Raw genomic sequence first — 27,021 nt, forward strand, 5'->3', positions numbered from 1 at the left:
GGTATCCCCAGCCACTTTGGGCAGCCCCCAACAGAATACTAAAAACACGATAAAGCTTCAAACATTAAAAACTTCCTTAAACAGGGTTGCCTTCAGATGTCTTCTAAAAGTCAGATAGTTGTTTGTTTCCTTGACATCTGATGGGCTGAAAGCAGAGACGCTGTATGTGCTTTTGTTACACAAGAAAATGTTTAATAAAACATATTTTTTAAAAAAGAAGAAGAAAAACAACAATGAAAACACTGAACTTGCCAAAATCTTCTGGCTTTACATTCTCCTCCTTTGGCAACCAGCCAGACTCCTGGAGGATGAAATGCTGATCTGGCCAGGTGGCCACCTGAGTAAATCCTTAGACCACTTCTGTATGAAAATTCCCAGTATTGGGAGCCCAGATAATGTGAAAGAAGTGTTCTTGTTTTCCTGTGACACACTGGCAGACCCTGGAAGGGATCGAGCCGCTTTGCCTCCAGCGCAGACGATGGCTATCAAACAGCAAACACTCATCTCCTTCTCCAAAGGCTTCTGGCGAGTTTCTGCAGCGCCTTGGTGTATTTTTCACCACGACCAAGCCAGAGCAAGGAAATGCTTGGGACAAGCAGCGCTGAGAGTGTTTTCAATGGGGGTGTTCAGGGACCAAAGGAGCCTCATTCCCCAAAAAGGCATCAGTCCTTCAGCTGGAGCCCTGCTGCACCCACAGAGGCACTGTAGCTCAGTTTTATGGGCCTGACAGCATCAACCCCCCACACCTTGGTTTGAGCTGCCCAGCTAATTCCCATGGGATAGATAAATCCACAAAAATGCAGACCCAAAGGAGTGACCAAACAGTTTGGGTTTCTCTCTCAGGAATGGCTCACTCTGTTGGTTACCGTATACCGTATTTTTCGCTCTATAAGACGCACCAGACCACAAGAGGCACCTAGTTTTTGGAGGAGGAAAACAAGAAAAAAAATATTCTGAATCTCAGAAGCCAGAACAGCAAGAGGGATCGCTGTGCAGTGATAGCAGCAGTCCCTCTTGCTGTTCTGGCTTCTGTGATAGCTGCGCAGCCTGCATTCACTCCATAAGACACACACACATTCCCCCTTACTTTTTAGGAGGGAAAAAGTGAGTCTTATAGAGCAAAAAATACGGTATATCTCTGTGTGACTTGATCTCATCTCTGGTCAGTGGACAGAGGACATCCCTATTTTCATCAGAGAAATGCAGGAGGGTATGGAGTTATCCAACCTCTTGAGTCATCTGAAGGCAGCCATGTATTGGGAAGTTTTAAAACGTTGAATGCTTTTTTTAAATTATGTTTTTATATATGTTGGAATCCACCCAGAGTGGCTGGGGCAACCCAGTCAGATGGGCAAGGTAGAACATATAGAATAAGAGAACAAGAAGAACATACGTTTAGAGAAGATTGGAAAACGTTTATTGAATATATGGGGGGGGGGGACTGTGTACACTTGAAAACGTTGGCAGCATTAAGATAAATTCAACAGTGTAAATAGGTTTTGATGGATGCAATAATGGAATACGGAATGGTTTAGTTTATGTAAAGTATGCAGGGATTTATGATATGCAAAATGAACCATGGAAAGAGAAGAAGGGAAGTCACTGATATTTTAAGGTTGTTTAAATGAGAATTCTAAAAAGAAAAAAAGAATAGATAGATAGATAGATAGATGATAGATAGATAGATAGATAGATAGGGATGTGGGTGGCGCTGTGGGTTAAGCCACTGAACCTAGGACTTGCCGATCAGAAGGTCGGCGGTTCGAATCCCTACAACGGGGTGAGCTCCTGTTGCTCAGTCCCTGCTCCTGCCAACCTAGCAGCTCGAAAACACGTCAAAAGTGCAAGTAGATAAATAGGTACCGCTCCGGCAGGAAGGTAAACGGTGTTTCCGTGCGCTGCTCTGGTTCGCCAGAAGCAGCTTAGTCATGCTGGCCACATGACCCGGAAGCTGTGTGCCGGCTCCCTCAGCCAATAAAGCGAGATGAGCACCGCAACCCCAGAGTTGGTCACAACTGGACCCAGTGGTCAGGGGTCCCTTTACTTTTATATCTGTCTGTCTGTCTGTCTATCTATCTATCTATCTATCTATCTATCTATCTCTATGAATGAAATAGTAAAAGTATTATTATTATTATTATTATTATTATTATTATTATTATTATTGAAGAAGACACCCCTATTTTCATCAGAGAAACGTTGGAGGGTATGCTACCCGGAGATGCCACTGAGGAATGAATCTGCAACCTTCTGCACCCAAGATGGGTGCTCTGCCGCTGAAGCACAGCCACATCCTGCCCTACTGACTCCACATTGAGCTTGTTGAGATGACCTTAGAATCATAGAATCATAGAGTTGGAAGAGACCACAAGGGCCATCGAGTCCAACCCCCTGCCAAGCAGGAAACACCATCAGAGCACTCCTGACATATGGTTGTCAAGCCTCTGCTTAAAGACCTCCAAAGAAGGAGACTCCACCACACTCCTTGGCAGCAAATTCCACTGTCGAACAGCTCTTACTGTCAGGAAGTTCTTCCTAATGTTTAGGTGGAATCTTCTTTCTTGTAGTTTGGATCCATTGCTCCGTGTCCGCTTCTCTGGAGCAGCAGAAAACAGCCTTTCTCCCTCCTCTATGTGACATCCTTTTATATATTTGAACAGGGCTATCATATCACCCCTTAACCTCCTCTTCTCCAGGCTAAACATGCCCAGCTCCCTTAGCCGTTCCTCATAAGGCATCGTTTCCAGGCCTTTGACCATTTTGGTTGCCCTCCTCTGGACACGTTCCAGTTTGTCAGTGTCCTTCATGGTCCCCTCCATGACTCTGCTTCAGGCTGATGGTTTGCGGCACCCCTGAAGAGCTCTGTGCAATAGCCTTGTGAGAGTAGCAGAGCTGCTCTCTAGCGCTGCATCCCTGTCTCTCTCTCTCTCCCCTTGCTCCTCGGAAGCCACTGCCACAGGGTCACGGGCCTCTGTTCGTTCCTCACTCCTGCTTCCTAATTATAGGCTTTTCCGTGTTGGCAGTAAACAGAACCAGCTCTCTGCGCTTCCCAGAAAGTGCCGCTGCCTTCATTAAGCTGTCCGTTGGCATCGCTCACACTTGGCTGGCCCAGGCAAGGCTGGCACATCAGAACGTGGCCTTCAAAGAGGGCTGGGAGGAAGGACCCCCTCCTCACGCACGTCACCCTGGCATGGGCTGAACTGAGATTTCCCCGCTTCCATTTTGAAAGGTCTCTTTAATCGCTCCCTCGCCTGGCCTCTGCTCTCCGCCCGCAGATAAAACCGTCTGGGTCTGTCTGCGCTGCCATACCGCAGCCAACCGATCCGTCGCATTTCTCTTGGCACATATTCAAGGACACCTCCGGTAGCCCCTTATCGGAGCACAGGAGGAGCAGCCCTTTTTCTCATGCACAACAGCCCTTTGAGGTTGGTCTCTCCATCAGGCCTATTTGGACAGAGGTTAGCAGGTCGGTGTGCCTTGAGGCAAGCGCAAGACCAGCAAGGCATGCGCTGAATCAGGACAGCTCTGTCCACACACTCAAGGTGTTGGCTGGATTGTGCTTTGGCCCTAATCCAGGTCAAGTGGTCTTGTGAATGGAGTTCGGGATCTATTTTTATTTTTTATATTAACAAAGCTCTTAGCTATATTCCTGACAGCAAACAACAATACAGTGCATTGCAAGGGTTCTGAATGTTTCACACACATTATCTCAATAGTGTAGATGAGGTCGAGCCAAGTGTGTGCACATGTGTATGTGACAGCCAAATATTTTCTTCCCAAATGTCCTGGGCTAGGCTTGCGCAGCATAGTGTTCCCTTCCCCATACAAAGAACCAGTACAGAACATCTGCAGGTTGGCGACTTGACAGCCTTCAGAATGGGCCACCCTTGACATCCTGACCGATACTAGTGGGTCCAGCAACAAAATGTTGCAGTGTGGAATGCTGCCGTCCCGTGTCGTGGGGCCGTGTCAAATGGTCGTTGGACAAACACATTGGGCATAGCCCTTGAAATATACTCAGAGTCGAGAGTGGATTTCATGCTCTTTATTCAGCTCATAGTGGTGAGGAGGAATGAAAGTTCCCCCAAAATATCTGCTGTCTATACATTATTTACACAATGGGCTGCACATGATTGGCTAATTCTGGGATTCTCCTGTAGGCCAATCAGGTTGTGGATTCACTTCCACCTGGAGCTGGATTGGGTGGCTCCTGCGGACCAGTCATATTGCTGCATTGTTCTAGGACCAATCAGACTGCTGCATTTTGGATCCTATTGAACTCAGTACATAACAGCCCTGATGACATTTTACCCCGAGTGATATGAGGGATGGATCAAAGATTGGGGAGGGGTGTGTGCAGTGCCCTCCTTTGTTGTGGCCAGGCGTGTAGAATTTGGGCTGGTATCAGCAGTTCCCCCTCCGTAAGGATGGTTGGGCCCATTTGGATGGCCCACTCTTGGAGACTGACAGAACCAGATGTGGACCTGGATGCTTTGAGAGGATTTTCCAGTAGGGTATGCTGACGAACCGGTCCAAGCCCTGGTCTCGTTATGGAATGGCAAGGATGAAATGGGTGGTTGGCATGATCGTTCCTGACCATCCTCCCGGGCATCGTGAAGCCCAAGCGGCTCTTTGGTGTTCTGGGAAGCTTCAGGGTTTTGACCTTCCTTCCTTGGAGGTTTCTAAGCAAAGTGCATAACTGCACTTTGCCCAGTCCCTCACCACTGTCTCTGGGGCCTTGCAAAACCCACCCGGTCCTCTCCCCTGTGCTCTACAGCACAGATGGTATTGGCTGCGAGCCGAATGCAAGTACATTCCAAGTATCACGTTTCAACCACATCTCTCCCCTTGCCATTGAAGGGGGGGGCAGTGGGACCAGAACGGTCATGGCAATCAGGAACAGTTGCAGTCCTCAAAGCACCATGCATCCTCCTCCAAAGGGCCATGAACAAAAGAGAGAGAGAGATTATAGATAGAGAGAGACAGAGAAATAAAATAGGTAGATAGGTTAGTAGATACATTGCATTTTGAGCTTCCCAAATCCGGCCACATGATCGCACTTCCTAACACCTGGCTGCAAACACATCCCCCCACCCACCGCTGCCAGCATTTTTTAAATGCACTGGGCAGAGCAAAACAGTGTCTCCCACTTTCACTGTGTGGCTCTTGCAAGGCGAGCCAGCCGGGGCATGAATGTCAGTGCCCTGGACAAATGGCCCTGCTCAGCCATGTGCAGGCACAGCGACAGCAGGAGCCCATTAGCCAAACTGGAAACAAACTGGCCCTTTCGCCGCACAGCCATTCCGAATCCCTCGGAGGCCCATAATGCCCCAAACGATCCCATAAATCAGGCAGGGAGCCAGATGGGGCCTCTTCCCCCAGCAGCCTTTGCCCGAGATGTGCCTCTTTATCAGCTCGACACGGTTAACCCCCTCTGCTCTGGGCCCTCGAGCGTAGACCGGCTGCCCTGTCTCTTGGTAAGGAGGTAGGGGAGAGGATTTCTCAACCGTGGGGTAAGGTCTGCCACCATCGCAAGGGGAGGAAGGACAGTTACCTAGCTCATCAACTGTAACATGGAGCTGTGAACCCATTTCATCTGATCTCTGCTGCTCTTATTTCATTTTAACTTTTTAATTTGGAAGCTCTGGTCCCAGGTAACCATTGCGCCGGAGCAGACCCTCCAAATATCCCGATTTTCCCTGATTTAGGAGAAGCCATCTCGGTTTCTGATTTGAACCCAGAATGTGCCACTTTTCCTTAGGATATCCCTGTTTTCATTGGAAAAACGTTGGAGGGTTTAGAGTTATCCCACCCCTGAGCTGTCTGAAGGCAATCTTGTACTGTATTGGGAAGTTTAATGTTTTATTATGTTTTCCTATATGTTGGAAGGGACCCGGGTGGCGCTGTGGGTAAAAGCCTCAGCGCCTAGGACTTGCCGATCGAAAGGTCGGTGGTTCAAATCCCCGTGGCGGGGTGCGCTCCGTCGCTCGGTCCCAGCGTCTGCCAACCTAGCAGTTCGAAAGCACCCCCGGGTGCAAGTAGATAAATAGGGACCGCTTACCAGCAGGAAGGTAAACGGCGTTCCGTGTGCTGCGCTGGCTCGCCAGATGCAGCTTGTCACGCTGGCCACGTGACCCGGAAGTGTCTGCGGACAGCGCTGGCTCCCCGGCCTATAGAGTGAGATGAGCGCACAACCCTAGAGTCTGGCAAGACTGGCCCGTACGGGCAGGGGTACCTTTACCTTATATGTTGGAAGCTGCCCAGAGTGGCTGGGGCAACCCAGTTAGATGTGTTGGGTATAAATAGTACAATTATCATTATGGATTGGGGCGTCCCTATTTCCATCAGAGAAATGTTGGAGGGTATCAAGGGTTCACTAGTGCTTTCATCTTCAATTGGTTCCTGAATATCCTCAGCAGTGAGTACAGATCTACCTTGGACGATGTGCCCAAGGAAACCAGTCAATCTGCCTAATGGTTTTGAGGCTCGGCTCATTTTACTGCGCCTACATGTTGTCCATAGGCACCTGGTTGGCCACTGTGAGAACAGGATGCTGGACTAGATTGGCCTGATCCTGCAGGGCTCATCTCTCTTCTCCCTGCAAGCCTTCATAGGAGCAGCGTTTGCCACCTCTTCTCTAGAGGCTGGAGTGGAAAGAGAGCTGGTGTGGTGTCAGACTGAGATGTGAGAGAGCAGGATTCGAATCCTGGCTTGGCCTCGAAACTCACTGGATGACCTTGGGCCTGCTGCTTTCTCTCAGCCTCATGGGGTTGTAGTGGGGACAAAATGAGGAGGGGGCAGACCATGCACTCTTTGGATGAAAGGTGTGATATGTGTGATAGAGAGAGAGAATAAATAGCAAAATAAAATGGAGGTTCTCGTTAGCTGTTATCAAACCCCTGAGCTCGGCGGAGACAGCAAATATGATTAATTGATACGGAAGGGATACAGAAGCAAAGTGACAGCCACAAATCAAATCTCCCCAGCTGCAGCCTTGTTATCCCAATTAGACTGCCTTTCCCTTCTCGCTCCTTGAAATTCTCCTCCTCCCTCCCTTCTGGCTCGTGTTGGTGTTCTGTCCTTTCTGGAGATGGTGAGCCTTTCAGGATAACATGTTCCCTTTTGCTAAATCCCCCTTTGCGCTCCTCTGGGTCAAAACCAGGCCTTGATGTGGGAGCAGGAGTGTCAGCAAACTTTAAAGGTGGCTTAGGACAGCTTAGATATGGGCTCCAAGGGGGGGGGGTGCGTTTGTGTATGGGGTGCCCTTGGGATTCTAAACTGCTCTCTGTGTGTGTTGTGTGCTTGTGTACAGTTGTGGTGCTGAGGATTACAGGGAGCATCTGAAGGAATGTTTCATTTTGCTGAGCTCCATAACAGAAATGCGGCACTGAATCAAGGCAGCCTGAGTCGTTCCCCCCCCAACCCATTTGCACCTTTCTGGAGGCGGAACTGTACTTCTCAGGTATGTCAGGGCAAGTGAAGCACTGCCCCACAAAGCTCAGCTTGGATTCCTCCAAGCCCAGCTGCTTTCTTACTTACGAGTAGCCCAGAGGATGGCTGTGATGCAGAGTTACTGCTATTCCAACCATAGGGGCCACTGAGTCCAACTGAGGTGGTCAGTCATGCCAATGTTGTGGACCAGGGTTTCCCAAACCTGGTTCTCCAACTGTTTTTGGACTACAATTCCCATCACCCTTGACCACTGCTCCTGCTAGCTTGGGATTATGGGAGTTGTAGTCCAAAAACAGCTGGCGAGCCAAGTTTGGGAATCACTGTTTTAGGCTGTTCTTGTCTGCAACAAAACTGTTCCTCTGTTATGCATCCATTGGACCTGGCCTCTTCTCTCAAATAACCTGGCAGTGGCCCTGGTTGTCAGCTTCCTCCTCCTTCCTCCCAGTGCTGCCCTTGTAGACCTCAGCAGGGAGGAGGTTGATAAGGACAAAACTAGAGTTAGATCAGTCCACCTGTCATTGCCTCTGGCTCCACCTGTGGTTCGGCTTCCTGCCTTCCACCTGACCAGTTCCAGTGGACACTAGGCACCCCGGCAGAGGCTTTAGCTGAGGCCGATGTTTGCATTCTGTGAAACTCCGGTGGAGAGAAGCCACTCCACTTCTCCCTTTAATCCCAAAGCCTTGGCAAGGCTGGCTCAAGGTCTTTTGCTGCCCGAGAAGAAGGAAAAGATGGCGCCTGCCATTCCACCCAAAGCCAGATTGGCAGATGATTCTTACTTCAACACTGGACAGGAGAACATCCAGCACTACTTCTGAGGGCAGCTGGCTGGCTTGAGAAAAGGGATGGCAGAGATATCAGAAGAAAATGAAGTGGAAACAGCTGATGTTTGGTTATGTCTGGAACGGAGATCAACCCAGTGATTACGATCCGTGTTCACTGCTGTTGCTGCTTCCAGCCCACAATAAGTCATAACTGATTACATTCTACCACCGCACATTTGCATTGAAATGAATTGAGTAATGGCAATCTAAATTTTATGCTATTAATTATGTAAGTTATGTGATAGCGGACAGCGAGATAAATAGCATAGTTCTGGGCGGAAGGTGGCCTGCAGTGGAATGGAAACAGCAATGAATAGGCAGAAGAACAGAATGCCTTCTTACATCTCGGCTTAGGAGGCGCAGGGCTGACTGCGGTGGAGCATACAGTTCCACCCTCCAACACCTCTCCATCCCCAGCAGCTGTCACCCGAGGCAGTGAGGCTGCCTCAGTTGGCCCAGTGGCAAGGCCGATCCTCAGCAACACAGGGACATAGGAAATTGCCTTATACCAGGTCACACCGTTGGGCCATCAGATTCAGTACTGCCTACACCTACAAGAATAAATTCCATATGCAAAAGCAGATGCTGTACCATGAGCTGCAGTTTTTCTCTGTTATGCCCAATCCGCTCCATACTGCTGAATGTAGGGCTAAGCCACCCGACGTCTGCAAAGCCAGCTGAATTGACTTGTGGGTGCTGCACCCATCTCGCCATGAGGCACGGATTGGAAAGTTGGAAAACAGGACGTGCAAATTAAGCACATCATCCTGGAGTTCACGTGTTATGTACTGAGTTGAATAGGATCCAAAATGCAGCAGTCTGGTTGGTCCTAGTGATGGACATGCTTTATGTCCTCCTTACCGGATCGTTGGAGCAATAGAGACGCTTGAAAGAGTCAAAATGACAGCAAGAAAAAACAACAACTTTATTTTGTAATAGCAATGATAGGACAAAAGGCACAGATGGCTCATGCTCGTAGTCTGCCCACCTCTTTTGGGCATGCCAGCCTTTTTCTATCCTTTAGAATGCATAGACACGTGTTTTCCCGTAAAACATGTGATTTACAATAATAGCAATAAGATATAGCTTTTGTTTCTTCCATAAAAGGCCCTATCCTGTGTTTCCCACTTCACCAGAACAATAGGATTCAGAATGCAGCAGTCTGATTGGTCCTAGAACAATAGGATCCAGAATGCAGCAGTCTGATTGGTCCACAGGAGCCACCCAATCCAGCTCCAGGTGGAAGTGAATCCGCAACCTGATTGGCCTACAGGAGAATCCCGGAATTAGCCAATCCCGTGGGGCCCATTGTGTAAATAATGTATATAATGCTGACATTCTGAGGGAACTTCCATTCTTCCTCACCACTATGAGCTGAAAAAAGAACATGAAATCCACTCTTGACTCCGAGTATATTTCATCACAAGATGGGCAATGTGAGCACTTGTCAAATGAAGCCTATCATATAATACAACTCTCCCTCCCTCCCTCCCCCCATCCCATAATTGCATCCAGTGAGGATGAAGTGAAAGTGGGGAGGAAATCCCAAACCATCTAGGATCCAACGCTTCATATAAACAGGAGCATTGTTTACACACACTCCCAGTGGCCTGGAGAGAAGAGGCAGCAGAGTCGGAATCCTAGATATCTGACATCACTATGGACTGCCAGGTAATGTGGGGATAATCTAAAACACAATGTATGGGGAATCAGAGCTATTACTTTGCAATAGCATCCCACCCCCAGCCTTTCACAGGTAAAAATATAGTCCTAGAACTGGAGGATGTGAGAACAGGATGCTGACCTAGACAGGCAACTGGCTTGATCCAGCATGGCTATTCTGATGCTCTTATACATACACCTTATCTGGCTGAGAGCTGCATCACCACATCTGCAGAAGTGCAAATTTCAGAGGATAGTGGTGGCTTGGCTCACATATTAAGAACCTAAGCCAAGCTCACTGGATCAGGCCAATGGCCCTTCTCGTTCAGCACCCTCTTCTCACAGAGGCCAACCGGAAGCCTGCAAACAAGGCACAACTGCAGCAGCTCATTGTTTTGGAAGGTATGAATTAGGTATGTTCCCATTAAGATTCAGACTGAGCCAGATTTCTCTCCCATCTCCAAAGGAGTGCCATAGCGCTTTCCTGAGTTGTGGTTCTCAGCTAGTGGTATTTGGAGGAAACTGTCTCTGACATTGGTGGCAGGACATAGCTATTGGTAGCCTTAGAAATCAGGGAATTGTAGAGTTGGAAGGGACCCCAAGGGTCATCTAAGGTAAAAGGTAAAGGATCCCTGGATGGTTAAGTCCAGTCAAAGGCCACTATGGGGTGCGGCGCCCATAGGAGCCAGCCAAAGGAGCCAGCGTTTGTCCATAGACAGCTTTCCTGGTAGTGTGGCCAGCATGACTAAACCACTTCTGGTGCAATGGAACACCATGATGGAAGCCAGATCACCCGGAAACACCATTTACCTTCCCACTGTAAAAGGTAAAGGGACCCCTGACCATTAGGTCCAGTCGTGGCCGACTCTGGGGTTGCGGCGCTCATCTCGCTTTATTGTCCGAGGGAGCCGGCGTACAGCTTCCTGGTCATGTGGCCCGCATGACTAAGCTGCTTCTGAAGAACCAGAGCAGCACACGGAAACGCCGTTTACCTTCCCGCCGGAGCGGTACCTATTTATCTACTTGCACTTTGAATGCGCTTTCGAACTGCTAGGTTGGCAGGAGTCCCACTGTAGTGGTACCTATTTAATCTACTTGCACTGGTTTGCTTTTGAATTGCTAGGTTGGCAGAAGCTGGGACAGAGTCACGGGAGCTCACCCCATCACACAGATTTGAACCGCCAACTGTCCGATCAGCCAGCCCAAGAGACTCAGTGATTTAGACCACTGTGGACTAGTGGACATCTAGTCCAACCCCCTGCAATGCAGGAATCACAGCTAAAGCATCCATGACACATGGGCATCCAATCTCAGCTTTAAAACCTCCAAGGAAGGAGAGTCCACCACCTTCCGAGGGAGGCAGTTCTTCTCTCCTGTTGAACAATTCTTACTGTCACGAAGTTCCATCTGGTGTTTAGTTGGAATCTCCTTTCTTGTAACTTGAAGCCATTGGTTCAGGTCCCATCCTTCCAAGCAGCAGGAGACAAGCTTGTTCCATTTCCCATGTGACAGCCCACCAGCTATTTGAAGATAGTTAACATATCTCCTCTCAGTCTCCTCTTCTCCAGGCTAAACATTCCCAGCTCCCTCAACCGTTCCTCATCAGGCTTGGCTTCCAGACCCTTGATTCCCTTGGTCGCCCTCCTCTGCACACCTTCCAGCTTGCCAACATCCTTTTTAACCTGTGCTGCCCAGAACTTGACAAAGGACTCCAGATGGAGCCTTATCGCCCTTGACTTTGTCCAATCCATTTTTAAAGGCACCCAAGCTGGGGGCCAATCCTACATCTCATAGGATTGAATTCCATCTATGCGCTCTGTGAAGAAGCACTTTCTCTCCACATGAATTCCCTTCCCAAAGCATTTCAGGCCATTGAAGCGAAGACATCAACAAAGACACCATGCAAGGGACTTAAGCAGAGCCGAGCTTCACCTGGAACTCAGCATCAGAATTATTTTTAATCCCAGTCCTGGAGTTTATAAAGTAATACACAAAGACATCACTGCAGGTAGCCACATGATCGCAAACCCACAAACACTTGGGAGCAGAAGGAAGAACCCTGACACATCTTGGTTTATTTTTTTTTAAAAGAAAATAGCCACCAACTTAAATTATTGCAGAAGAATTAAGATGCAAACGACACATTCTGCAACAGCACTTCTTAGGATGCAGCCATTAAAATTTGCTATATTAAAAAAACACTGCACTGCACATGAGAAACTAGCATGTCAGGGATTTCTAGCCTACCCTTCTCCCTGACATATTAGCTCTCTACATGTGGGGTTTTGAAGGTGTGTGTGTGACAGGTCGGAGGAAAACAATATAAACTGAAGGCTTTTGCAGACGATTTGGTTTTGACATTACAGGAGCCAGAATCTAGTACAAAAAGAGCTTTAGAATTAATTTCTGAGTTTGGTCGGGTGGTGGGATTTAGGTTAAACAAACAAAAAACTAAGGTCTTGGTAAAAAATTTGACACCTTCAGAAATAGATGGGTTTCAAAAGGAAACAGAATTAAATGTGGTTAAAAAAGTGAAATACCTGGGGGTTAACTTGACCGGGAAAAATTTGAACCTATTTAAAGACAATTATGTAAAATGTTGGACCGAAATCAAAAAGGACCTAGAAATTTGGTCAAGATTGAAACTTTCCTTGTTGGGAAGAATTGCTGCCGTTAAGATGAATGTATTGCCAAGAATGCTGTTTCTGTTTCAGGCCCTGCAGATCGTGGACAGAGTGGAGTGTTTTGGAAAGTGGCAGAGGGACATTATGAAGTTTGTCTGGCAGGGCAAAAAGCCCAGAATAAAATTTAAAATATTAACAGATGCAAAGGAAAGAGGGGGATTTGCCCTGCCGGACTTAAGGTTGTATTATGAAGCTGCATCCCTCTGCTGGATGAAAGATTGGTTTTTGCTAGAAAACACTGATGTCCTAGATCTGGAAGGGTTCAACAATGCTTTTGGATGGCATGCATATCTGTGGTACGACAAGGTGAAGTCTCACAAGATGTTTAAAAACCATATTGTCAGAAAATCTTTGTTCATTGTCTGGACTAAATACAAGGACTTAATTGAAAATAAAACTCCGAGGTGGTTATCACCGATGGAGGCTAAGGCCACAAAAATACTTAATATGGGGGGTGGATGGGCAAAATATTGTGAAATAATAGAAAGAGAAGGTGACACTTGGAGGTTGCAGAGTTTTGAAAAATTGAAAGGAAAGGTGCGAGACTGGTTGCATTATGCCCAAATTTTAGAGATATTTAAAAAAGACAAAAAAATCGGCTTCCAGGTGGAAAAATCAGAATTAGAGTTGGAATTACTTGAACCTAAGACGAAAGTGCTTTCAAGAATGTATAACTTGTTGCTTAAATGGAATACTCAAGATGAGATGGTTAAATCAGCCATGATTAAATGGGCACAAGACATTGGATACAACATTATGTTCGAAGACTGGGAAAGGTTATGGACCACCGGTATGAAATTTACGGCATGTAGTGCCTTAAAAGAAAACATTATGAAAATGATATACAGGTGGTACATGACCCCAGTCAAACTCGCAAAGATATATCATTTGTCAGACAATAAATGTTGGAAATGCAAAGAGGCTGAAGGAACATTCTTTCACCTCTGGTGGACATGTCCGAGAGTGAAGGCCTTTTGGGAAATGATTTATAACGAGTTGAAAAAGGTATTTAGGTATACCTTTAATAAGAAACCAGAAGCCTTCCTCCTGGGCATTGTGGGCCAGAGAGTGTTAAAGAGAGATAGAACTTTCTTTTTATATGCAACTACAGCAGCAAGAATTCTTATAGCTAAATATTGGAAGGCACAGGAGCTACCCACACTGGAAGAGTGGCACACGCAACTGATGGACTACATGGAATTAGCCGAAATGACGGGCAGAATCCGAGACCTGGGAGAAGAGGTAGTAGAAGAGGACTGGAAAAAATTTAAGGACTATCTACAAAAACATTATAAGCTATATGAAAGTTGAGAATTTGCTAAGTTTTGAGGAAAACATGCTTCAGTATTGAGAATTGAAAATAATTGAAACTAAGTCATAACGGGAAAAGTTTTAATTTAGAATATATAAACAGATGAAAGTACAAAAACATACGAAACAAGGTATTAATTTGCTGTATAATACTCTTTTATTGTAAAGAATGCAGGGATGGAAGATTTGGGGAAGTCCAGTTGAATATGAAAAAAGATGTGGAAAAGTGAATTTTTCTTTTTTCTAACTTTTTCTTTTTTTGTAAAACTGCTTTTGTTGTGTAAATTGATGATGGATTTTGACTTTGGAAAATAAGCAATAAAAAATATTATTAAAAAAAAAAATGAAGGTGTGTGTGTGGTTTTTTTAAAGGTGGGCATTCAAATATGTGATTCCTCCCCATGCATTCCAAAGTGGCATGCATGATTTTGTTGAACGTGTGATTTGATTTGTTTGTCCCAGGTCTGTGCAGCAGGTGGGCAACTCTTTGCTTTTTCGAATGCTTCCTGTCCTGTCCTATCTACCTTTGCACATCTGATGGCTTTTCTGCCTCCAGGATGCCCAGGGCTGGGCTGGCTTCAGCCACCCCCACCTATGATATTGGGAGCAGAAACACTGCATTGCATGGCCACCCGGATGCCTGGGCTGGATTTCCTTTTGCAGCTTCAGCTCTCGAGGACTTTGCCCTCCGGCATTTCCTATTCTTGGTGAGTGCGGCATGTCCAAGGCATTATTCAGTGAACTCTGCCACTCTCCCCAGCCTTTTCACAGATTTACAAGTAATGAAACATGCTCAGATTCTGCCAACACAGCACTTCTCCCCTGCATATGTACCAAGGTTGCCTCTGAGCACGGTTTTGTAAGGGGAAGTGCTGCGGACAGGACAGAGTCACTGCAAAGCTCTCCCAAGTTTGGAATGGTTTTATTTCTCTCTCTCTTTCCTCTGTCCTACTGCCCTGCAGCCCCAACCGCGGTGTGGCCAAGAAATGGGCCCCATGCAAGTGGGCAGGGAGAAAATCACACAGGTAGCAGGTTTAGCACCCTAAATGCAGTGATGCCCCGCATAACTTTCCCCCATATAAGCAAATGTTTGCAATTCATTAATAGTGGGAAAAGTAAAATGCACCTCTTGGCGATAAAGTTGCAGTGAGAGCAAGGTATGGCCTTACTTATAATAACATGGCATTAACAGAGGGGAGAAACAGGTAGGAGAATATTACGTCCCCTAATCTGGACACTGTATTTCTGTTGATGCAGCCTAGAATAGCATTAGCTGTTTTTGTTGCTGCATCACACGATTGACTCATGGTCTACTAAGACCCCTAGATCCTTTTCACATGTACTGCTGTCAAGCCAGTCTTGCTTATAATTAGTGCCTGGCCTGTAAAACAAAACAAAACAAAACAAAACAAAACAAAACAAAACAAAACAAAACAAAACAAAACAAAACAAAACAAAACAAAACAAGGTGACCATGCATGAAGGAATGATCGCTGGGTGTGGAGCACACTTCCACCCGTAGGCAGGCCTCAGCTGTCTGAATGCATGACCTTCGGTGTGGAGCACACTTCCACCCGCAGACAAACCACAGCTGTCTGAACATCATGCCCCCTATCTAACCTTTGCTCTCTTAGCAGTCGGCCGTGCCCTGTCTGTGACCTTTGTCTCCTTCATCATACATTGTGCAAGGGGAAAGTGACGCGGTGGAAACAGGTACGAAAATAACTTTGTACCACCCCTCGATCTTGGGATTGGAAGATGTTTAAAGGTCACAGTCCAAAATGTACCTGGCTGGTTTTGCATATTGTGCTAATAAAAAGAGCCTTGGCAGAGCTAGCTGGCAGCTTGCCTGTGCATAGCTCACCTGCATTACCAACTCCTGCCTCTTGTCTTTCACTTCACATGCACAAATAGCTCAGACATATGTGGACACTCTATGCCAGAGGTTGTCTGATGCAAGAATATCTTGATTGGGTCAGAACTGCTGGTTTCCATTTATATGTCCATTTGCCGATTCTTCCTCCATCACTGGTTGAACCAGACATGACTGCCATTAAATGTTTAGTCCCCAGCACATTGGAAGACAAGTTACCAATGACAGTGAATGATCAAATAATCTTTGGATCCAGAAAAAAAAAAAGTAGGGTAGCTCTCAGTGTCAAGATCTGGCCTCTGCAATGATGTGGAAGACACAGAATGTTCCAACAAATACTGGGGTCACTCTGGACAAATATGTCGGGGGGGGTGTCTTTGGTTCTCCCTTCAGCTCAACTCTGCAGCTCAAAAAGCCATTTGAGCATTTTGCTTCAATAAAACAAAATAAGATTCTAAATGTGGTGTGTTCAAAAGTGCAACCATTTATTTTAATCATTGGATTACCGAGTCTACAGCAATGCACTAAACCAAGGAGACACTGATAATAAGATGAGACTCACTTTTCAATATGCATTTGGAGAATTCCTGTGGTATTTTTTCTCCTGGGCTGTTCACTGCAGTGCTAGAAAGATTAATCTATAATTCCTTGGAGATGCCATGATAATGCTGGAAGCCTAGCACAATATCTCCCCATCTCCCTCTCAGGAGAAAAGAGCAGCAGCCATTTCAGGACTTCTTTGATGAGCAGGTAACTTATTTTGAAGCCCACTTTAATATATATAAAAAACCTGAATAAGAGTGGCACATGTCTTAGGCTAGTTTTGAATCTTTTCTTCACATAACTTTCCCTCTAATTTTAGCTTCAGGACAATGCAGAGGGCATTTTGAACTTACACACATGCAAACTGAGTTAATGTAAGCCGCAACATGGCATAGGATGAAAATGCAGGTGCCTGGGCTCCTGAAGAGGAGATTTTAGTTTCTCCATATTAGTTACAGCTTGTCATTTGCCCTGAGCAAGACAAACCACAATCCCAGATGACACGCCAAGCCAAACCATGATTTTTCCTTGGTAGTGCAGCAGCAAGAGTGAGGGAAGGGATGCAGGAGCCAATATTTCTTCTCATTTTCCCATTGAGCCTTGGTTTGGCTTTGTGTAAGGTGTGAATTAGATCATCAGACCCTCCAAGTGTCCCTATTTTCCAGGGACATCTCTGATTTAGAGAAACCACCCCAGTTTTTGATTCCATCCTGGAATGGTTCACTTTTCCTTAGGGTGTCCCTATTTCCACTGGAGAAATATTGTAGAGTATGGAGTTATCCGACCCCTGAGCCGTCTGAAGGCAATCCTGTATAGGGAAGTTTTTTGTAATGTTTAATGCTTTATTATGTTTTCATGTTTGTTGGAAGCTGGCCAGAGTTGCTAGGGCAACCCAGTCAGATGTGTGGGGTATAAATAGTAAAAGTATCATTATGGAATGGGACGTCCCTATTTTCATCAGAGAAATGTTGGAGGGTATGGATCCATTATAATGAATTGGCATCCCTGAAGGGTAACTGCTTCTTTCCTCAGGACAAAGCAGCAAATGATTTCTGTGGGGACATGACATACATCCTGGAAGCCAGGTGGCCATTTTGAGGGCCGGCTCCCAGACAGTGCGGCAGCCATATTGGGCCTGCTTTCTTTGACCCAAACCTTGGTCACGCTCTTAAGAATTATCACATCGGGAGCCATTTTGCAAACACAAAAAGGGGTCCCATTAACTCCCGGGGGGGGGGGGGATGAAGTTGCTGAGGTCTGGCTTGCGGCAATATGTGCGATTTCTCCTCAGGCGCAATGGCAAGACCATTGACAGAGATTGCTCTTGCGTGTCCCACTCTAAATAAATGTGAGTTTGTCACTGTCAGTTGCGTTTCCCAGAGCCCGGGCAAGTGGGACGTTGTGCGTCTCTCTGTGTTGTTGTTTTCAATCATATGGTTAATTACCATTCCAGCTGCTGTGTGCTGGGGATCCCTGGGGTCAGGCGCTGACAAAGAGCACTTTCCACTCTCCAAGGATGGAGTCCAGATGGCGGCTTGGTTCCAGCAACACATTATAACCTCGTAAGCAGCACAGCCCTGGAGATAGGAGCAGGAGAGGCCTGGCCCGGCCGGCTGGAGAGCCTCCATTGTGCTCCACGGGGCCCGGAGACCGTCTCGCACGTCCCCACGGCGTCCTGTGGGGTTTGCACCACCAGGCTTGGGAGGGGAGAGGCTTAGCGTGAGGCCGGTCTGCTCCTGGAAAAGCAGGAATTAGGGGGACCGCCTGGTCCCGAGGAACTCGAGATTAGAGCCGTGCAGAAAAGTAGAGAGAGAGAAAATGATTAAGAAGGAAACATTAATTAATCCTCTTTGCTGGTGACTGAGTCCTTTGGTGGGAGTTGCCTGACTCACAGCCAAGCAACAGATCACAAAGCGTTCTTAGGACTCAGCTTGCTGACTGCAGTAGCTTAATCCCCATTGATTTCCGCAAGTGCTTGCTAGGAGGGAGCCAGAATCCAAGGTCACTGTAGGAAGAACCCCAACTTCCATGTCCTAGAAGGCTGGGGGAGGAAAGGCAGGTGGGACAGCCACTCCATGCTACAGGCTGTGAAGGTTGAGGAGTTCAGGCACACTGAGCTGGCCTTTTGCACTTAGCGTATTGAAATATACTTGGAGTCGAGTGTGGATTTCATGCTCTTTATTCAGCTCATAGTAGTGAGGAATGAAGGTTTCCCCAAAATATCTGCTTTATATACATTATTTACACAATGGGACGCACGGCTAATTCCGGGATTCTCCTGTAGGCCAATCAGGTTGCAGATTCACTTCCACCTGGAGCTGGATTGGGTGGCTCCTGCGGACCAATCATACTGCTGCATTTTTCTAGGACCAATCAGACTGCTGCATTCTGAATCCTATTGCTGCATTTTCAACTCAGTACATAACACGTATGGAGGGCAAAGCTATCAAAGAGGGTAAAGTGGGGCTACCTTTGAAGGTGACCCGGAAACTACCCAGAATGCGGCAGCTAGACTAGTGACTGGGAGTGGCTGCCGAGACCATATAACACCAGTCCTGATAGATCTGCATTGGCTCCCAGTACGTTTCCGAACAGAATTCAAAGTGTTGGTGCTGACCTTTAAAGCCCTAAACGGCCCTGTATCCCCGAAGGAGCGTCTCCACCCCATCATCCAGGCCGGACACTGAGGTCCAGCTCCAAGGGCCTTCTGGCTGTTCCCTTCCTGCGAGAAGCAAAGCTACAGGGATCCAGGCAGAGGGCCGTCTCGATGGTGGCACCTGCGCTGTGGAACACCCTCCCACCAGATGTCAAGGAAATAAACAAATACCTGACTTTTAGAAGACATCTGAAGGCAACCCTGTCTAGGGAAGTTTTTAATTTTTGATCTTTTATCGTGTTTTTAATGTTCTTTTGGGAGCCGCCCAGAGTGGCTGGGGTATAAATAAATAATTATAATCATAAAGCTATCAAGGACCACCAGATAAGATGGCCTTCCACCGTGTTACACAGTATGCCTCTGAATTCCAGCTGCTGGGAATCACAATGGAAGACAGTGAACTCAGGCAACTGGTTGGCCCCTTTCCTTAATATGCTAAATGTTAGATAAATCCCAACATTTAGATAAATTCTATCATTCACTAAATTTAAGAATTTTGTAGGGTCTGCCTCCCCACCCCACCTCCCCACCCCAACCCGCAAACTTATAACCCTATATTTACGTGGTTGCCACCTAGTGGCCAAAAGGCAGGGATTCTCTTGAGAAACAGCCGGAAATGTGCATTCAGGAGGTCTTTGCTCTCAGGAATGTTTGCTAGAGATGGATGCTGGACAAAACACTGGGTAACAGAAACCAAGAAATAAAAACCAGTTAGTCTTCATCTTGCTGACATAATAATAATAATAATAATAATAATAATAATAATAATAATAAATTTTATTTATTTATACCCCGCCCTTCCCGGTTCAGAAAACTGGGCTCAGGGCAGCTAACAACAAATTTAAAACACTTAATTGTAATACAACATAGAAGCAGCATAAAATACAGTATAAAAGCATGGGTGACAATAAAATTCAAAGTTCAAAAATCAATTTGGGAAAAATCCATCCAATAAACATTAGATAGTCACCAGGGCTAGCTGGCTGGATTAGCCCTACTTGAGCCAGCGAGGAGGCCAGGGGAGAATTAGCTGTGGGATCCCAAAGTGGGCAATCTTCATAAAAGGGGAGGTGAAAGGAAGAGAAGGGAAATAAAAGATCAGGCTGAATTCAAATTAAAGGCCAGGCAGAATAGCTCTGTCTCACAGGCTGCATATATTATAGCACCTACCCTGTGGAACTCCCTCCCACCGCATATTGGACAGGCGACTTCTCTATTGTCTTTTTGGTGCCTGCTGAAGATTTTCCTCTTTCCACAGGCCTTATCCCATTTGGCAGCTCTCTTGGATCTGAAATGGTTTTATGTGTGGGATGCTGTTGATTTTACGGTTGTATGTGTTATTTTTATAAAATAAAACTTTCACGTATATGCAATTTTTAAATGTCTTTTTAAAAAATATGTGCTACTGGCTTGTACATAAGTTATGTAAATTGTTTCGGGATGCATCCCGGGAAGCGATTCACAAATGAAAAAATAATTCTCGAACAGGAGGAGGATTCCTACTGTTTGGAAGAAATTAGGCTACAACTTGGAACTGCTCTTTTGGATGTTGCTGCTGCTCTCTTCCCCCTGGAGAGGGCTACATCAGTCTTGGCAATGCACAGCCACGCTCATCTGTTGCTGATCATCGGTTGAGATCACCAAAGGACCCATTCCACATACGCCCTGCCCAGAGAGACTTGGGATGTCCCGCTTTCAACCCTAGATGTTGCCAACCTTTCCTCTTTCCATAAGAGCGCCGGCAACTCTTGAGTGTATAACCGCCATCTTAAGAGGAGCCTTTAATTATTTATCTGCCCCAGACAACGAACAACAATAAAATCTGCAACAGAAAAGCACCAATCCACATAATGCAATAAAAAATGGTATTTGTAGTGCATAGGGGAATGGCCATAACTCAATGGTAGAGTTTCTGCTTTGCGTGGAGATAGTCCTGGGAGCATCTACGGGTAGGGCTAGGAATGTTGTGGGATATTTAAAGTGCAGTCAAACCAACAATTCACGTTTTGCTAGATAGGCACATGATGTTAGTTTCTGCTTGTTGCCACTGTGCAGCTGCTTAGAGTCACAAGACTCTGTTTATATTCCAGAGACAGTCCAGGTTTTTGGAAGTCTCACGGAAGACAGGAGACGGATGTGATGTTTACTGGTTTCCTGTTCCTTTGTTCTGTTGCTCTCTACTCTCACAGAGAGAGGATGTGTTTTCTGTCTGCGTAGTAAGAAATAAAGCATAGCAATGTAGCCCATACTATCTCGTCTCTTCCCTGTGCTGGAAACTCTGCTGAATGGGGAATGTGCCTGAGGCCTCATCAAAGGCTCAGGTTATTAATTATCGTCGTAGGCAATTCTGAAGGACTTGACCGGAGAAAGATGCGCTTTATGACCTCGATCGAACACGGATTCCAACACATGATAAGAGCTGAATCTCACGGAGTTTTCCTGTAAGTTTACTAGAGAGGACTGTGAGAGACACCCCCACTGTGTCCTGACGGGGAGGTTGTAGCTACTCTATATATTCTTCTGCCTGCCTGGGCACATGCTCTTCCTCTTTCCATCTCTTCCTGCTCTTCCCGAAAGATGTAAGAACATCTGCTTAGTCTGGTCTCCAAGCTCAGACGCCATTTTTAAGCTAGACTTAAGTATGTCTTTGTAACCGAATTGCTATTTTAAGCCTGCCTGAGCAAAGCTGCTCTATCTGTTACACTTCAACAAGCATCCTGAGTGAGTGAATGTTATTTTTACCTTTTACAAGACTGTTTGTGCAATTATTGTTTTAAGGGAGAGTAAAGAGGGAGATACCAGGAGAATCCAGTCCGCCTTAAAGCATCCTGGATTATTTAAACTAAAAGGCTAAAACTAGCCTATCTCAGCTTCCCTTTTAATATGAATATTATTAATATTAAATTATTGTTTATACCCCTCTCATCTGGCTGGGTTTTCCCAGCCACTCTGGGCGGCTCCCAACAGAATACTAAAAATGATAAAACATCAAACATTAAAAGCTTCCCTAAACAGGGCTGCCTTCAGATGTCTTCTAACTAAAAGTCAGATCGTTGTTTATTTCCTTGACATCTGATGGGAAGGCATTCCACAGGGCAGGCACCACTACCGAGAAGGCCCTGTGCCTGGTTCCCTGTAGCTTCACTTTGCACAGTGAGGGAACTGCCAGAAGGCCCTCAGCGCTGGACCTCAGTGTCTGGGCTGAATGATGGGGGTGGAGACGCTCCTTCAAAGGAATGGAAGATGAGCCTATCAGTGGCTACTAGCCATGACAGAGGCCATAATCTGCCTCCACAGAGAGGCAGCAATGCTTCTGAAGACCAGTCACTGGAAACCAAATATGCTCATGCGCTCAGGTCCTGTTTGCTAGTTTCCCACAGGCATCCATTTGGCCACTGTGAGAACAGGATGCTGGACTAGATGGGCCATTCATCTTTTCACATGGCCACTCTACAAGTTAACCATATCCTGAATATGAATTTACGGCGACTTTCCTCCCTAACTTTACTTAGCAAAAATGTATGTACTGCTTAATAAATAAATACAATAAAATATCTCAATAGTTTACCTAATAGTATAAAATATCTAGTAAAGAGAAACCAGCAATAAAACAGTAGACATAATAAAGATATCAAAATAGAGACGAAATCAAAACAGTTACAACAATTATTTATCATAAATAATAAAATTACACGCTCTGGGCAGGCTTGCCTAAACAAAAGAGTTTCTAGCAGAGGCAGGGAATATTAGGCATCTGCCTAGTATCAGTAAGAAAGGGATTTCAGAAAATAGGTCCTGCCACACCGAAGGATCGATTCCTTGCAAGTGCGGAACGAAATTTTGTGGTGCTTATAGCAGTGCCAGTTCTGCAGACTGAAGTGGTTGAGTTTGGCAGCTATAGGGTAAGGCGATCCTTCAAGTAAACTGGCCCAAACGTTGCATATGGCTCTGTGGTGGGACTCTCATGAATGCATTCCGCCCTCCCTTCCCTGCTCTTATACGAACACATCTTAGTTAGCTATTTACTGAATTTATAGCCTGCCCTTCCTCCCAATGAAGCCCAGGGTGGCAAACAACAGGCCATGAAACATCTTCAAAACATCTTTAAAGCAATTCCAATGCAGATGCAACCTGGGAAAGAGCTCAACTTAAAAGCCTTTACTTGCTGAAAGTGGAAAGTCTTTTGTACACTTTGAAAAGTCAGCAGATCGGGTCCTCCCTTAAAGAGGGCACGTGTTGCGGTGAGACCTGGCAACCAAACCCTGTGTTGTGAGTGGGTTAAGACTGGATAGCCACAACACCCAATTGGTAGGTCCCTTGATGCAGGGTTTAATCAGACCAGTGGGACGCACGCTAAACGGATCAAGGGGCCTATATATACCCATGCACGTGACCCAGAGCTTCCTTTTTCGGTGCATGCATCGGAACACCCGCCCACCTCTCCCTACTTTTAGGGCTTGTGTGCTTGACCTTGCTATGCAGTTGTGTGTTGTCTGTCGTTGGGACAGGGGCATAGCAGGAATTTCCCCCACTTGGCTGATTGGCTGGTGCCATTTGGGTTTTGCCTGCCACGTAGCAAATTGTCACAACTTGTAAGGTTGAAGATAGGCTCTGGTTCAGGTGATAGGGATGGGAGAACGCTCTCGCCATCCCTATGTGAAGGGTATTCCGTTAAAGGAATCCAGGGACTTGATGGTTTGGTTGTGCCCGCGCCTGAGTCCAGGGCGGCATTTGGGTGGTGGAGATAGCCTGTTCCCGGCTTTCTGCTTATCCAGGTGCTCACCCTAGGCTGACCTATGCTGGTGCCCTGGGTCAGCGCTGCCTGCAAGGGTGCAGGGAGCTAGTCGAACCAGAGCCTATGCAACCACTCACTTGCTGTAATCAATAAAGTTGTGGCCTAAATTCTGCCATAAACCAAACCAAAATTTGAGTCTTGTCTGAATTTATTTAAGGGGGAGGCTTAAAGGTCTGAACACACAAGGACAGTGCCTGTTAAATATTCAAGGGATGGGCATTCCAGAGGGTAGATTCCGCAACACTAAAGGTCCAATTCCTACATTGTTCAGAACAGATTTCCTGGTAAGATGATAGGATTTGCTGTTCTCACCAGAGTGTGTGTGTGTGTGTTTGTGTGAAGCATCTGGTAGGCAGCCATAGGGTTACGAAGATATGCTGTGGACATTTGGAAGGAAGCAGAAAGCAGGATCCAGCCTACACGCGGTTCCTTTGCAGGAACTGGCTCCAACTTCCCAGGCGGAGTTCTCCACATGAAACTTCATCAGATAGTTTGGAACAAGAGGGTGCTAACCAGTTGGGAGGAACACGTTCCAGGTCTCTTTGATCCTTGGCCCACCTCCCTTAAGTGCAGGACCCTCTCTGATATTTGGGTCTGCCTCCTGACCCACCCTTGGCTCCTGATCTCTCCTCTGCGTACTGGCCTTGCCGCAGCTCCCACCTGGGTCCATCTACAGGCAGATGTGCCCCAGGGGCTGGTCTTCTGTGCCAGGACTTCCCCATCTCCAAATCATGGCTTCTGACCCAGCATCCTGTCTCCAGTGCATCTGCTTCCCATTAGGCTCTGCTTATATTCAGACCAGAGAGAGAGAGAGAGGCTGGGAAGTGATTTCTGCTCTGGCAACGAGGGTCTCCTCAGAAGAGAGCCTGAACTTCATCTTGGAAGCAGACATTGAACGATGGCAAAGGTCCAGGGTGTGTGTGGAATACAGCTGAGCAAATGGAGAGATTATTGCTTGAGAAGGTAGCACTGCCCTCTGAGGCAGGAATGAGGAACAGCTGGTGCTGGGCTAGAACCTCCATGAAATTTGGCCATACTGGATGGGGCTCATGGGAACTGGAGTCAAAGAACAATGGGAGGGCCACAGGTTCACCACCCCAGCTCTGGAGGGCTCCCTAGATGATACCCAATAATGTCTAGTGGATGCACATTCCAGGGTAAGGTAGATAGTTGCAGGTAAGCTGCCTCAAAGGTGGTGCTTCTCAAGATACCTGATGTGGTAGACCAGCAATGTAGTAGACCAACACACACGTACACCCCAATATATATTTGGTCTCTGAAGTGTTTCCACCACAATGTTGACTGGCATTCTTAGGAACTAAAGGGCAGTGTCATGAGCCCATCAAGACAAAGTGTCCTACATTTGAACATGCGTGATGGGAGTACTCCATATAGGGAGCAGAAATGGGGAAGTGAAGGCTTTTGTTCTTGCCTGAGCCAATGATAATAATAATAATAATAATAATAATAATAATAATAATAATTTATTATTTATACCCTGCCCATCTGGCTGAGTTTCCCCAGCCACTCTGGACGGCTTCCAATCAAGTGTTAAAAGCAATACAGCATTAAATATTAAAAACTTCCCTAAACAGGGCTGCTTTCAGATGTCTTTTAAAGAGAAGATAGCTGCTTATTTCCTTCACATCTGATGGAAGGGCTTTCCACATGTCAGGTGCCACTACAGAGAAGGCCCTCTGTCTGGTTCCCTGCAACCTCACTTCTTACAATGAGGGAACTGCCAGAAGGCCCTCGGTGCTGGACCTCAGTGTCTGGGCTGAACGATGGGGGTGGAGACGCTCCTTCAGGTATACAGGACCGAGGTCGTTTAGGGCTTTAAATGCCAGGCGGAAACTATGCCTGGGAAACGGATCAGGTGCTTGATGGGAATTGACTTAGATAGGTTCTTGTACTTCTCAGTCACATGAGGACAATAAGTTTCCTTTCGGCACCCAGGCACACTTCCTCTGCTGTGCTTGCAAAGAGAACACGCTCATTGCTCATCCCCCTGTAGACCAAATGTGAAGGAGGTCGAGGGCATGCATAGAGTGCTTTTGTCACAATGGCCATCCTTGAGTCATCGCAGTGCTGGCTTTTTTGGGAAGGACGAAAGCCACCCAGAAACACAAGAAGCTTCTCTATACTGAGTTGATCCCTCTCAGTCAGTATTGTTGATTGCCCTGACTCCAAACTTTCAGGTCAGGGACATTCCTAGCATTCCCTGCAGATATTGGGGACTGAACCTGAGACCTTCTGCATGCAAAGTGGATTGTCAACCACTATGCTATGGAGAGGTGGGAGTTCTTCCCTGGAATCGGAAGTGGTTAACAACGCGACCCCCTCTCTTGCCTCCAACCGAAGGGAACAGATTCACGCTCCTTCCCCAGCTTCGGAGGTAGCAGCCAGCCCCCAGATCATACAACCCACACCTTGGCCTTGGGGCGACTGTAAGGAAGTGATGACCTTCCCTGCAGAAGTTCCTTCCCACAAAGAACTGGCACAGGAGCTACTCAAACCTTCTGCACAGTCAATGCCACTGTCCGGACAGCAGGAGGAGAACAATGAAGGGATTTATTAGGCCCCGGTAGAGCTGGTGGGGAGGGCGGCTGGAGAACCGGAGGCCTTGGCGAGTCCATAAATCTCCGCATTTTTTCCCACTGACTCCGACCGTCTCCTGTGGCATCAATAAATTCTGATGACAGCTCTTAACATGCTACAGTGCTTCTCTCATGCAGCACATTCATTTATTAAAGGAATCAAAGGGACCCGGGTGACAGCTTCATGTCACCCCACTGCACTGCATTGATTACAGCCTGCCCCCCCTGCAGCCCCCGCACGCCTCCAGGGTTTTCGGGAAGCTGTGCCCCAGGGCAACTTTCTCCCTCCGTGGGCCACGAGGGCACACAATGGGGCAGGATCTCGGCGGGCTTAATTTACTTCAGATTTCTTGAGCGGAGTTGGCCGCCTCTGGAGCTTGCACGAGCTCTCTCAACAAACTACCGGCCCAAGCTGTGAATTTGCAGGGAGATTTTTGAGCATCTAAAGATTTCTTAGACACATCTAGGTCATCCTTGCAACAGAGGCGGCTAAACATGCTTTGTCAATCACCCTTGGTCAACTTTCTGTTGGTGTGTGTGGCAAAATGTGGGTGCAGCCGCCCCAAAGCGACTTCCCTGCATCTTTCTCTGTTCAAGAAGGCAGTTGCAATCTGAAAAATGAAACTG

Source organism: Podarcis pityusensis (genome assembly GCF_964106645.2).
Source record: "Podarcis pityusensis genome assembly, chromosome: 5".
NCBI lineage: Eukaryota > Metazoa > Chordata > Lepidosauria > Squamata > Lacertidae > Podarcis > Podarcis pityusensis.